Source organism: Dendrobates tinctorius, unplaced genomic scaffold, assembly GCF_039654945.1.
Source record: "Dendrobates tinctorius isolate UK_male_01 unplaced genomic scaffold, ASM3965494v1 ptg000009l, whole genome shotgun sequence".
Taxonomy (NCBI): Eukaryota; Metazoa; Chordata; class Amphibia; order Anura; family Dendrobatidae; genus Dendrobates; species Dendrobates tinctorius.
The window spans coordinates 18653538-18668739 of NW_027361677.1; the positions used below are offsets into that span (position 1 = coordinate 18653538).

The window sequence follows — 15202 nt, forward strand, 5'->3', positions numbered from 1 at the left end:
CGACCATCAAACTTACCTGAACTGGAATTGTTTTGTAAACAGGAATGGTCACAAATACCTTCATCCAGGATCCAGGAGCTCATTAATAGCTACAGGAAGCGACTAGAGGCTGTTATTTTTGCAAAAGGAGGATCTATGAAATATTAATGTCACTTTTATGTTGAGGTGCCCATACTTTTGCACCGGTCAAATTTTGTTAAAATGCAGATTGCACATTTTCTGTTAGTACAATAAACCTCATTTGAATCCAGAAATATAACTGAGTCCATCAGTTATTAGATATATGAAACTGAAATAGCTGTTGCAAAAACCAAAATTGTTATAAAGAAAAAAGGTTAACATTAATAGGGGTGCCCAAACTTTAACATATGACTGTATATAATCCGAGAGCAGTATGATGCAGGAGAAGAGACCCTGATTCCAGGAATGTATCACTTACTGGGTTGCTTACTACAATTCAGATAAAATCACTGCAGATCTAGCAGTGTATAACCTCACCCATACCACTGCTTTCTATTTACACTGTGCATAGGCAGAAAGCGGCCAATCAGTGATGGAGGCTGGGTTACACGGAGCAGTAGGACAACATGGTACAAGACATCTAGTCCAGTTGTGATAATCTCGTGCAGATTTTATTGAAACTACAACACAGACTAATAAGTGATACATCGCTAGAATCAGGGTCTCTGCCTCTACATCATGCTACTCTCAGATTACATAATGGTCTTAAAAAATGTTAATTAGTTGGGATTTTTGGGGTGTCATTGTCAATATTCTCTTCCAAATTCTTCCTATCGTGGTATATGACTCCCCAGAAGGTGGGGAGAGTTTTCTGGGTCTTTAGGGCACAGGGGTCAGCGATGTCCTGCAGGTTTTCACTGACACCGCAGTCATACACCTCTTTACTTTTAGAATATCGCACCTCGCTCAGGGCCTAAGGGAGCGGGGCCATCAGTAGATCCTTTCTGCAGCACATCACATATCACCTTGTCTAATGATCAGTCTGCAGAGCATTCCCCGACTCTTTGACAGACAGCCAAAATGGAGAAGGCGAGATAGAAAGCAATCTCCCTCAAGGCTATGCCGAGAGTTGTTTTTTTTATTTTTTTCTCGCCATAGGCATTTTTTTTTCCTGTTTCTTACAGAACTTCAGATGTAAAATACAAAAAAAATATTTGGCAAGCTGCAAAAAAAAAAAAAAAAATAACAACTAGATAAAAGGGCAGGGGGGTAACTTGAACAATAAAGCATGGCAGCAGTCCTCTCTGTCCTATTTTGGAGGCTTGTAAAATTACATATTATAATCTGCTTCCAATAACAATCGGCAGAATTGTGAATGCAGCTCTGGATTATAATCGCTTAATGCCTAAATGAAGCCCTAAGACATGTTCACATGGGCGGTGGGATTTCCAAAGTAGAAAATCTACAGCATATTTTGGGAGTGCAATGTCCACACAAAATTTTGATTTTTTTTTTTTTTCTTTTTTCACTGTCAATTTATGCTGTGAATTTCGGAAACTACAGAAATATCTGCAGATTTTAGTGACGATTTTGTGAAGTCTGCAGTGCCGGTCGATTTACGTTGTGGATTTTCCCTATGGTGCGTTGATGCAATTTCATGAAATCCCATCACATCGCTGGTACGGTTATACGCAGTGTGAACAGATGCGTAGCGAATGTTCCCAGGATACCTTTCCAGACGGTGTCGGACTGGATTCGGAAAGGCCCACCTGTAACATAGATTTTTGGCCCCCACTGTTCGTCTACATGTAAAAATAACCTGACCCTAGTGCAAAAATTTATATTAATTTGGCTAGCTTGTTTAATGAATGATTAGATTATATGTGTTTCTGCACATTGTGAATCAAGTGTAATAGCATTGCTCATTAGTACTCTTTCACTGCGGCCTACCGGAGGATTCTACGGTTCTCCTGTGGGCCAGTCCGAGCCTGCTTCCAGATGTTGTGTGTTACAGTAGCAGCATGGCATATGAAACGTTACAAAATCTCATTCACGCGCTGCAAAGAAAATCCGCATTGGAAATTGTCCGACCCTGTGGATTTACCATGCTGAGGATCTCACAGCAAATTTGCAGTGTGTATTTGGTGTGTATGTGTCAAGTGTATCCATACGGCTCCATTTACCCGATGGAGGCCAAGAGACTGTCCCCTTTGGCCTCCTTTTTTTCTGACCTTGTCGGACAGGTTAGGTTACCCTGCTTTGCTATTTAAAGGGACTTTTTCAGCACAAAATGACTGTTCAAACCAAGCACAGATGCACTGTACACCCTTGATGCGGCGGAGCAATTCAGTGCATGTTTCCATATACTTGTTTTCCATGTTTCTCCACTAGAGATGAGCAGATCGATTCGTGGGACTCCGGTCCAGCGTCCAGGTCAGTGGTACCTAGCGGCTAGACAGGAGGCTCGCGAGTCTCTTACCTTGTGGAGTTGCTTTTGATCATGGCACAGATAACATTGCACCAGCCCTGGCAAATCAGCGCCAGGGACGCCGGAAGGTAAAAGATTTGCGGGGCTCCCATCTGGATGCTGGACCCGCGAATTGATCCACTCATTTCTACTATTCAGCCCAAGTAGGTAAGACGCTGCACTGAACAGCTCAGCTGTGTCAAGCGCCTGTGCTTGGTTTGACCAGTCATTTTGTGTTGATAGACTTTCTTTCACAAACACCAGGACAATGTGATTACACATATCAAATACTTTGCCGAATTTCTACAAATTCTATTTGCGTTCTAGGTCTATAGCAGAACTACACCTCCTATTATCTGCAGCCAGTATTTGCCTCGGTTGGATGTTAGGAGCTATAGTCTCCTTCCAGCTGGAGGACCCGGGGTTGAATACACCCGATTAAAAGTGTTATGTTGCACTGAGCGGCTGCGTCTTGGCACCTCCGCATCCATCTGTCAGGGTATAAATGATAACCATCCCCCCCTCTCCCAAAAACCAAGTTGTGAGGACTTCTGCCAGACAATATAAATGACAGTCTGATGATCTTTGGGTTTTGTGTTCTAATTGTCCCGGGGCGTCTCGATCGTGCGGGTTGTTGGGCATGTCACTCTAGACCTGTCACTCACGCGCTTCACTTTTGTTTATATAAACAGGTGAATTGTTTGATGCCACAATTAAAACCATCTGCCATGCAAATGACTGCCAATTAACTCATCCTGTTTTAATTACCCTGATAATTGAACTCAATGTGTGGAGAGAATCACAGAGAAATACTAAGTGGTCATAAGGTTCCAAAATAACCCCCCTCCAAAAAAAAAAAAAAGCCGAGCACGCACGACTTAATATTTAACTAAATTCCCCGGGAAAGATGGCTTTGTGGTGCTGTGATATGGCCGCTGGACTGGCGCCAACTGTTAATGTGTGATTATTTAATTGTACACATGTACTCAATCGTGTTAGACGACGACAAAAAATACTGATCCTAAATGGTAGTCAGTCAAAAATAAAGTTGCCTAATTAAAATGTATCAGTATGGCTACGACTAATAGATTGTTTCCTTTAATATCTGATTTTTTTTCAGGGCTTAAGAGTCCAGAAGGCGGTTCCACATACAGCAATGACTGTCAGTGTTTGCGTAGGACCACCCACTGGACTCCAAATTTATGTATGAGTTTGTGCAGAGAGTGATGGCTGCCAATCACTTAGTAGGACCGCCCACTTGACTCCTAATCCCAGAGTGAGCAGTGATCAATAAATTACATGTTAACTGGTCTCTGCAGGAAAGTAAGAGTCAGACGACTGTATAAATCAGACGGGGATCGGAATGTAGAGCACGGACTGGCCGGCGGCTCTCCCTACCAGAGTGTGACAGCATGTATTTCTATGCAGCTGTCACATTCAGGTAGGCAGAGCCGACAGCCAGTCCGTGCACTGCGTCAGATTTGTACGATCGTCTGACACTTACCCCATGCAGTGAATAGAAAATGTTGAACTTTTCTAAAAATTAAAAAGACTGAAGTTAAGGTAACACAGGTGGCATTAGCGTTGATGCCAGCGCCTGGGGCAAGTATTTTGCACTCCCTAACATGTGGACCGTTAACTGTCTCCCTTCCACTAGTCCAGTATTTGGACCACTTTAGTCACCAAACCCGTGTTTTTTAAGAAAATACTCATATAATTAAAATAGGGCCAAGTTCACATTTTCGTATATTCTGGAATTTATGTGCAAAAGTATCCCCCCCCCAAAAAAAAAAAAACAAAACAAACCTTTGGGTTCCAGTTTGTGCCAGTTTAGAAAAAAAGGAAAAAAAAAGTTGTTCAAACAAGACCTTTTTTTTTTCCCTTTCTGAACACTGCCGCAAAATGGAACCCAGACGGACCACCCAAAAGAATCAGTGGGACCCCTTTTGCTTTCGTTTCCATTATTAGTGCAACAGATCTTTTGCAGATGAATTCCACAGGTCTGTTTCTTTAAACAGAACAGACAAACGGAATGTTGGCCCCGCTGCCGGCCCACCGCCTCCCTGCCCACATCTCTAATCATCATCGTCCTCCTGCCCTGCTGCCTGCATAGATTGATATGCAAAGCACACCAATCATTAGCTGCTGACAATGACTACTCAGTGTGACCTGAGTTTATCCGAGCTTACACCAGTATACCCTGCGGTATAGGGCCCGCCGCCCCTTTAATATTATCTTCCGTCTTCACTAACTCTTTATTCACTAAGAGCTGCCCAGCCTGTCGTACAGTAACTCTGTTTCTGCCTATGCAAAGCACATCATTCAATATGATTCATTATAGTGAGAGCTTTGTCATCTTGGTTGCTGCCTACGCAGAGCGACGCAGCCGATGACAATGTCATCTCCACTGTTGCACTCTGCATCGGAGCTGCATTACATTGAATGACGTTAGTGCTAGCTGGGTGTCAGGATGTTGCACACCTGTCCCAGATATCCCGGGCTCTGCTTCCTTCACCTCGGCCCGCTGCCCTCTGTTGTGCTCCACGTTGGGTTTTGCAGGTTGCCCTGCATGGCTCAGTGACGTCATCTCCATGATCCTATTTAAGGCCCATTAGGACACACACCTGTGTCTAAGGATTGAGATTCAAGACTTTAGTTTGGCAAACTCCTTCCTCTGTGCACAACATGCTTTAACTTGCTTCATCCCCTGCTGACTTCCACTATATTCGTCCTGTTGCTCACAAGATTCCTGAGTGTGCCAACACGTCCTCACTCCCCACGTACCATCCTGCCAGCTGCACCAACGCCCAAGGTCTGTAGACCCATCCGGACCAGGGCCTTAGAGGGTCCACTTCACAAAGGAACCCATTGCTCCCATGCTCTTCTAAGAAGGGCCTTGACGCTTCATAAAGATACCTTGGGGCTGATAATGCAATCCTGGAACATTTTTTACCCCCTTAGAATTTGTGCTTTCCTACACAGTATCAGATCAATTGTATTAACTAGGCTCTGCCATTGACCAATTCTCTGTTCAAATGAGCCCGGATGAAGATTATGGGCACCCATAGGCTCCAGATCAAAGAGGTTCTAGGTAACACATAGCCTCTGGATAAATGAGGTTCTAGGTAACCAATAGGCTCCAGATCAATGAGGTTCTAAGTAACCCATAGCATCCGGATCAATGAGGTTCTAGGTAACCAATAGGATCCAGATCAGTGAGGTTCTAGGTAACCCATAGCATCTGGATCAATGAGGTTCTAGGTAAGCAATATGCTCCAGATGAATGAGGTTCTAGGTAACCCATAGGCTCTGGATCAGTGATGTTATAGGTAACCCATAAGCTCTGTATCAATAAGGTTCTAGATTCTAATTTACTAAACTCGACTACTTAGCTGACTTTCAACACAATGACTCATGTTTCTGAAATCTCATGCAAATGATGAAAACAAGACCTTGCAATGTTATCAATCTGGACCAGGGCACCATGTTACAGATCCTGTCAGTGTTACTTGGCATACGCAAGGCTGAAGCATTGAGGGGGTGGAGGTGTCTCTGCACGCTGGGTGCGGGGATGATGGCGCGGCACAGATAGCACACTGTTTGCACAGAAACAGAAGGGCTGGTGCTGATTGGTATCACGGCGTGTGGATGGCACGGTGCCACTCCTGACAAACCTTGGAGGGGAGAAGAACACTTAGAACTGGTATGGGATAAATCACAGTGCTCTTGTCAATTATTCGGGTTGAGATGTTATAAATCAGGACAAATCCCTGGATCCAGGTAGATATTGGTGCCAGTAACTTTCTACAGAAACCTGACATTTTGGGAAGTTCTCGTTAACTGCTCCTAAAAAAATCCACGAAGATTTATTTATTTTATTTATTTAACTCATTTTATATAGCGCCATTAATTCCACAGCGCTTTACAGACATTATTGGCTCCAATTGTGCCACAAATCTAAGGTCATTTCTCTATTCCTGGTACATATATATGGTATTTTTATATATTTTTCGTCTATTTTTTTGGTGTTTTTCACCTATTTTTCCACTTGCACTTAATTCTTTAAATATGCAATCTGTTTGTGTTCACCTGGTTTTTGTTTTGTTTGTTTGTTTTTAATGATCATTGTGAGCAATGTTTGGCATTTCCAGATGTTTTTGGCTGATTCATCATTTGTGACTTTTCAAAAAGTTGCAAAACTTTTGCGCAAATGTACTCCACTCCCCTACCCCAAGAGTTTTTTTTGTACGCATACTTTTTTTTTAAACATTTTATAAAACTGGGCTACTTTTTGAACATTCATAGACAAAAATAAAAAGTATTTATATATTTTATTTAGGCAAAAATTCATGAAATTTGTGCACCATTTTAAAAAGTTAGGCGTAAAAAAAAAGCATCGAATATCAAACGCCAAAAAAAAAAAGAAAAAGTGAATTTAAGAAATGTCATGGTTTGTCAGAGATCTTAATAAAATCTAGAGATGGTCATAAACTATTAGACCATCGGACAAAAGCCTTTTTAGCTGTGCCATCCTGAGAGTAAATGGGCTGATCATCTCCTACCTCTGACCAAATATGAACCCACCAAGTGGATTCCAAATATGCGAATTGTGAGATCCAGAAGAAGCCCTGCGAAACAGGAAAATGTGTCATGTGATGCTTTTTGGCGCTGCTGATTGGGCGCCCACAAAGGGGAGGTGCTTACTATCATCCAACCCCTTAAAGGCAATTTATTTATTTTTTTAGAAAATTTGCAATTTTCTCCTTTGATATAGTTGTAGTGATCAAGTCCACAGTCATGTAATAGACGGTGTAATATGTTCCTGCGCTGAGGAGTATAACCGTTATAACATCTGGGACGTATCCGCTGCACATAATTATTGAGATATTGTTTTAATCAGTCGTTAAATTAGCTACAGCATCCATAACAGGGGACATATCCATGAGCACAAACCAGTGAGTGAACCCGTAAGAGTCAGTTTTCCAGTTAGAACTTGGCAGGGCGTCTCTTCCTGTGGGACTCTCGTGCTCTCATCAGTACCACAAAGGATGTGTGATATCAAAGGGCAAATGAGAGATTTTATTCACCTCCCCCCCCCAAAAAAAAAATAGAATTAAACAGACATGAAAGAGGCTTTTCAGTTTGAAAAAAAAATCTTTCCCCTGGTTGCAGTTTGTTTTTAAAAAAATAATCTGTCCTTTACTCACCCTCCCCTGGTCCCACGCTGAGTCTCCACAATTGCACCCTTGTATCTTTATCTGTACCGGCAACTTGAGCAGAACTGATTGGCTGACAGCACTGCAGACAATAATAGACACCAGGAGCAGCAGCTGAGACTCAGTGCTGGACCTGGGGAGGGTGAATAAAGAACAATTGATTTGTTTGCTTTTTAAACAAACTGCAGCCGAAGACCCATTTTACCATTCATTGTTCTTTGCTAGTGGCAGCTACCAGTCAAGTAGAGGCCACGACTGGTCAATAGAAGTCAGTAGATGTAGATTCATGAGGTTCCAACTTATGAGACCCCCTGAAATCTGAAAGTGGCTCCAACTTCCATTTATTCCAATGCAGTGTGATGTCATCATGTACTGATAGCAAAATGTGACATCGTTCACCCTGACAATTTCTACCTAGGGACACTGAATCCAGACGTCTCCTGGGCCATGATACTAAATTGTAACACGGTCACCCCTACTATGTCCCATTTACAATGGTGGGGTTTTCTTATGTGACGGTGGCCTTTGGGCCCACCCCGACACGGAAAGTGCAGCACCTACAGCCCTAACCTCTGTATGTTCAGTAACATACATGAAAGATAACACGGATTCCAAAAGTGGTGGTGGCCTATAAATGACCCCAGAAGTGACCCTCTAGTCGTGGTGAGAACTTACACTTAAAGGGATGGTCCAGGACTTTTATATTAATGGCTTTTCCTTAGGATACATCATCAATATCTGATTGGTGGAGATGAGATGCGCCATCCGCCAATCAGCAGTTCCCAGGACTGGCAGCGGCTGTATGTGGACAGTTATGGAATAGTGGCCGCGGCTGGGTACTGCACGTCTGCCCCCTATTGATCCAAAAAAGGGAATGGGAGCACGGGAACAGATATAATTCTGCATAAAAACATATCTATGTAGTAATGTGGGTGACAACTGCTGTGCAAATGGTAATGGCTTGCATTACGGGTTATCAGCTTTGGAATCCCAGCTTCTGTAAAGCCTAATATACAAGTAAGAGGATGACTCACAGACATACATTTCAGGTAATTAGAATCATAAAGACATAAACGTTAATTACATAATTATAATTTTACACCCCCTACAAAGCACAAATACATTCCTGTAAGAATCCACCTCCTCTTGTTGCTACAGAAAAAAAGTGAAGCAAGTCCCCCCCCCCCATATTACGTAACAAAGCCGACATGCCACAATTTCTCCATTGTAATGCCGCAGCTATAATGCAGCAATCAACTGAACACAGGCAGAGGGGAATAAACTCATCTACGCAGATGTAGCAGTGCCGAGTTCGTCATGTGGCGCAACCCGCTGCGCTGTGGTTTTACATAGGACTGCAGGTGCATCATAATGGCGGGCAAACATTGCAACCCAATAAGTGTTAAGATACAAGTTCAGATCTGTTACATCTATAAAACTCATGGAAATGGAGCCCTGACTCCGTTTTTCTCTCCCCTTTTTCTTCAATATCTGAAATATTAGTAGTAAGATCCAGTGCTGGGATGAACGGTCACAAATAACGCTCTGTACGTCATAGGAATAATGCACTTTTTGGATGCAGGAGCTTTTGTAAGTCACCGTGAAAAGTCTACAATGTTATCACATGTAGTGATTTACATTTACTAAAGACATTTTACAGGATGGATGGATAGAGAGATAGATAGAAGGATGGATCTACAGATAGATGAAAGATAGATAATAGCTAGTAGATAATATATAATAGATAGTATATAATAGATAGAGGATATATAATAGATAATATAAAATAGATATAGATAATAGATGATAGATAGATGATAGATAAATAAAAGATCGATAGATGATAGATAAATAATAGATGATAGATAATAAATAGATGGATGATAATAGATGATATATAATAATGATAGATTGATAATAATAGATGATAGATAGATAATCTTCCATTACTAAATAAATTTTGCAGGATGCTGCTACCCCCATAGCCTATGTGCACACGGTGCGGATTCTGCTGCGGATCCGCAGCGTTTCTGCAGCTGCGGGTCCGCAGCAGATTTAGGTGCTTTGTACAGTACCATTGTTTTCAATGGTAAACTGGAAAACGCAGTGCACATGCTGCGGATTTTTCCGCGGTTTACAATCCGCAGCATGTCAATTCTTTATTGCAGAAACGCTGCAGTTTCACACCTCATCCATTATGAGGTGCAAAACCGCAGATAAACTGCAGGACTTTAGTCCTGCGGATTTATCTGCGGTTTTCACTACAAAATCCGCAGAGCCAAAAAACTCCGTGTGCACATAGCCTTAGAGACGCCCCCTGTAGGCGTAAACATGAAATCATCTACCTATGGAGAACTGTCATGAACTGAAGTCCACTGTAAGGTGCCTGGATGCCATGGGGGTCTATGACATTAAAGCCTCCCTGCTGTCACCAGTCAGGTGTCGGGGTCCCCTGGTACATGGTGGGCTCTGTATCACTCTGGGTGACAGATGGATTCTGCAAACAATACCCAGGCAGTGCTTAGAAGATTACATCTTGTATTGTCTGGGAGATGACAGGGCTTACCAAACAGTCCATGAAACATCGTCCTCTCCTGATAGATCATGGAAGCCCTCCATCCCCTGACTCCACCAACAAGAAACATACTTCCTTCTAATAAATATAGGATTTGATTGCAAGCTCCACAGCCTGATCTCCCCCAAATGCTTTAGAACCACGCACGCTTTCTTATTCACTTTCCCTGTTAACTCCACGCAGAAGATCTCTGGATTTTCTCTAGAATAATTTCCGAAGCTGTGGAGCTGGGGGACCTGATCCACCTCACATTAATTGCCTCAAGTATTTATGGGAAATGCAAAATATTCTCCACCGGCCAAATATTATAGAAGTATATTTACAAAACACAATGATGATTGTTTACATTTAGTAAAATAACGAATGGAGGAAATGAGAACACAAGGGCAGCAAGGTAACACAATGTCCTGTATAGGGTCACCTGTGAGTGCCAGCATGGCAGAGGGGCAATAATAGTGTAAAAGGCATAGTAAACGGGATGCCAGGAGTGCAACTGGAGATCAGAGAGCTAATGGGGTCTGCACAATCCAGATAGATAACGGATAAATGGAGAAATAGATAGATAAATAGATGACAGATAATAGAATGATAGATAATAAATAGAATGATAGATAATATATAGATAGATTGGTCCATGTTCCTTCAGGTCACTCACCTTTCCCAGGATCAGACTGGAGCTGGAGGTCACAGGTCACCAGGCACACTGATGGCTCCAGGCAGAGGTGGCTGCACCATGTCACATCCTGGGCTCCCCCATCCCAGCCTAGAGGTGCCTGTTACAGGCAATGTCCCCAGTGTCTCCTTGCACAATGTACAGAGCTGTTCCTGCAGTTGGTGGCTGTCCTCTTCCTTCCTGGCCACTTTGCAATCTTTGTTGCTTTCTTTCTTTTTTTTGTTGTTGATTAGATGCCTGAGTGACAGTGTTGCCCCCTGCAATCCCAGGTCAGGGTGTCCAGAGTCTTGGTGTCCTGCTGCAGCATGTCCCGTTGGCTTTGCAGTGCTGGGTGCGCTGGATGCCTCCTCCTTGCTTGGCTCTCAGCCTCACACTGCCGCTGTTCCTCGGCTTCTCAGCTGAGATGCACAGGCTGCAGTACCCAGAACGGCCTGCAGAGGGAGCTGAGCTCCTGTCTCTGCTTTGTTAACCCTGTCCTGCCCTGTAGACAGCAGACATAGCCTTTTCTTTAGAGGGGAGGTATCAGTAGGTTTGTCCCAGGTCAGGTTTGTCTGTTTGGGTGCAGCACTTGCTTAGTTGTCCATATATATTTCAGAACATGAAAGCAACATGTCATGATATCCATCATAGAGACTATAGATAGCCCTGCTCCGCTGAAAGGTGGCAGCTGCTCAGGCTTTAAAGGTTGCACATATGGACTGGCATGGTAATCCTAACAGAGCACCACTATGCCTGCAAACTAAGCCAGGCGGTATGTGCAATGCTGTCATACCAACTTGTCATATGTGCCATGTGATAACGCCGGGCATCGGACTACACCGCCACGTTACCGGGCCACTGAGATCACATGCTATCCTATAATGCCAGAAATGGGACCAACCGACCGACCATGCAGGCAAACACCCAATGGTCTGTTTGTTTATTTGCTGTGATGAAAGTTTTGCGACTTTTTGGGCAAAAACTTCACTTTTTTTCGTGGTTTTTTTAACTATAAAAATTTCTGTGGTCAGATGTTGCCTGTGATTAATTCTGAAAATATAAAAGGCATTGCAAATTGTGCATTTTACGTAACATTCACACTATTTTGGTTCCATTGCGTTTTTTTTTTCTTAAATAAATACAACATACTGTATTTTTATAATATTTTTCAAATATTTGCCCATAGGCTTCTCTTTGGGGCAAAAAAAATAAGTGCTCACTCAGATTTACTGTTAACTCATTCTACAGTCTGCTGTGTACTGTGATGCATAGAGGATGTAGAAGTCAAATGTTTAGTGCATTTTAATAAACTATGGGAGTTTTGCTTTTTTTTTTTTAAACTGAAAAATGATATAAACTCTTTCACTGATTGTGCCATAATGCTGTAAATGCATCAAATGCAGTATAAAATTCAGATTCTGCTTTATGCCATGGATGCAGATGGTTTGACCCATGTATTGCAGCCGCCATAAACAAACGCTCCCCGTGGCGCTTTTTTTTTTTTAAACTGAAAAATGATATAAACTCTTTCACTGATTGTGCCATAATGCTGTAAATGCATCAAATGCAGTATAAAATTCAGATTCTGCTTTATGCCATGGATGCAGATGGTTTGACCCATGTATTGCAGCCGCCATAAACAAACGCTCCCCGTGGCGATTTAAGGCTCGCGATATCGCATGACTGCTTTCCCATTTTGCCATAGGTCAGAAAAAAATCTACAATAAATATATATCTCGAAAGAAAAGTAACAAAATTAGTTTTTACTGTCCCCTCTAAATATACAGCGAGAGTGCAAAAAAAAAAGAGAGCTTTGCTTTACACATTCTTCATTTCATAGATGGCTTTGCTCCAGCATGGCAATGGTTACCGGCGTCTGATGTTTCTCCCCTGGTGTGACACTGTCCCTGGGAAGCATGACCTGTCACCGGTTGTCAGCGACTCCCTATCTCTCTGTGTGGCTGCAATTACCAGCACTTGGTAGACAATGCTCCCTCCCTCTGTTTGGGTGACGGATGGATCCAGCTCTCAGGTTCTGTCATATCACAGCAGACAGACGGCGTGCTCTCAATCCTGATTAACAATGTAGAGAGCGCGGAGCGGCAATTCAGGGGTTAATCCATTCATCGACAAAGGCCCTTGGCCCATTCAAGGCGTTTGGGGTTTGTGAAGGGCTCCTAATAATACATATTCGACCCCCATACACTCAAACAATTACATGGACAATGATCCTTAAAAAACTGGATGGGATTATGCATTGTATAAATAATACCGCCATATAATGCAAATATACCGCAATAACGTCATACACCGCCTAGTTAGTACAGCTATGCAAGGCCTATCAGAGCCTTAGAGAATTGTAGTATTTAGGATGGATGATCCCCAAAGATGTTTGCTCCTATAACCCTCTCTATAACCTTGACCTTGGCAAAGAAGGGGTAGTACTCAAATCAGGCCTGCTATCTGCTATGCTTATGATCTAAGACAAACATCCTCAATAGCCCAGACCTCCCCTTTTACCGTCTCCCAAACTTTTCCCGTGCTGCACCAGCTTTCTGGAATGCGCTACCCGACACAATCCAGTCTATTGGAAGTGTCTGGTTTTAAAGGGGTTGTCGACTACTTAGACATGCCCTTCTGAATCCTTATGTTCCCCCCCAGTAAAATAATAACAGTTATATACAAGTCTGGTGCCGGCGCTGTTCCAGCAGTGTTGGCACTGGTTCACCCCGGAGATTGGGTGACATTATGTCACGTGATCGCTGCAGTCAGTCACTCTCCTATAGACGAAATTTAAATCTGGAAGAAGTCAGAACTGTGGCTGCTCTCTCACTTCCTCCGAATGTCTTGATTTGTTTGAAGGAGAGTGAAGCCAGCGCTGATTGGCCCCAAGGATCGCATGATATAACAATGTAATGTGACCACTCCATTAGTATACATGTGGTGCCTCTACACTGTTAATTTGTGGTATTCTTGTCTATTGTTACCATAATTATCAGATCTACATACATTTAGATGAATGGCCTCTTTAAAACCATTCTTTTGCGTATCCAGAATTGGGAAAGCGCTTTTCCTCAGAGCTCATTACCTGAGGTATAGATTGCTTCTAAAATTCTTGTTACATGCAAAGGTGTCTGTTCTCACTGTTTTCATTAGTTATGATTTGGCAAGCTCCCTGACTATGGATCCCTGCCTGCAGTCTGCCTTGACATTCCACCTGCTCCCTACATGGCAATATCTCCACCAGTCCTGACCTTCTGCATCTTAACCATACTCCAATATCTCCACCAGTCCTGACCTTCTGCATCTTTACCATACTGCGATATCTCCACCAGTCCTGACCTTCTGCATCTTAACCATACTGCAATATCTCCACCAGTCCTGACCTTCTGCATCTTTACCATACTGCGATATCTCCACCAGTCCTGACCTTCTGCATCTTTACCATATTGCAATATCTCCACCAGTCCTGACCTTCTGCCTCTTTACCATACTGCGATATCTCCACCAGTCCTGACCTTCTGCATCTTTACCATACTGCGATATCTCCACCAGTCCTGACCTTCTGCATCTTAACCATACTGCAATATCTCCACCAGTCCTGACCTTCTGCATCTTTACCATACTGCGATATCTCCACCAGTCCTGACCTTCTGCATCTTAACCATACTGCGATATCTCCACCAGTCCTGACCTTCTGCATCTTTACCATACTGCAATATCTCCACCAGTCCTGACCTTCTGCCTCTTTACCATACTGCGATATCTCCACCAGTCCTGACCTTCTGCATCTTAACCATACTGCGATATCTCCACCAGTCCTGACCTTCTGCATCTTATACTGCGATATCTCCACCAGCCCTGACCTTCTGCATCTTTACCATACTGCGATATCTCCACCAGTCCTGACCTTCTGCATCTTAACCATACTGCAATATCTCCACCAGTCCTGACCTTCTGCATCTTAACCATACTGCAATATCTCCACCAGTCCTGACCTTCTGCATCTTTACCATACTGCGATATCTCCACCAGTCCTGACCTTCTGCATCTTATACTGCGATATCTCCACCAGCCCTGACCTTCTGCATCTTTACCATACTGCAATATCTCCACCAGCCCTGATCTTCTGCATCTTTACCATACTGCGATATCTCCACCAGTCCTGACCTTCTGCATCTTAACCATACTGCAATATCTCCACCAGTCCTGACCTTCTGCATCTTAACCATACTGCAATATCTCCACCAGCCCTGACCTTCTGCATCTTAACCATACTGCAATATCTCCACCAGTCCTGACCTTCTACCTATGACCCATGTAGCCAGAAC

The 15202-nt window shown here is 43.1% G+C and overlaps 1 protein-coding gene across 5 annotated transcripts in view; it reads right to left on the reverse strand.

The window, feature by feature from the left end:
- CBFA2T3 (CBFA2/RUNX1 partner transcriptional co-repressor 3) overlaps positions 1-15202 on the reverse strand; it is a 111947-nt gene that overhangs the window by 27452 nt on the left and 69293 nt on the right. For 2 of the 5 annotated variants that reach the window (XM_073583550.1, XM_073583533.1), the window contains exon 1: positions 10875-11301. The exons of the other annotated variants lie outside the window; for them this stretch is intronic. The gene's annotated coding sequence lies outside the window, so the exon portion shown is untranslated. Of the gene's footprint in view, positions 1-10874; positions 11302-15202 lie in introns of those variants that run through there. 5 annotated transcript variants of the gene reach the window in all.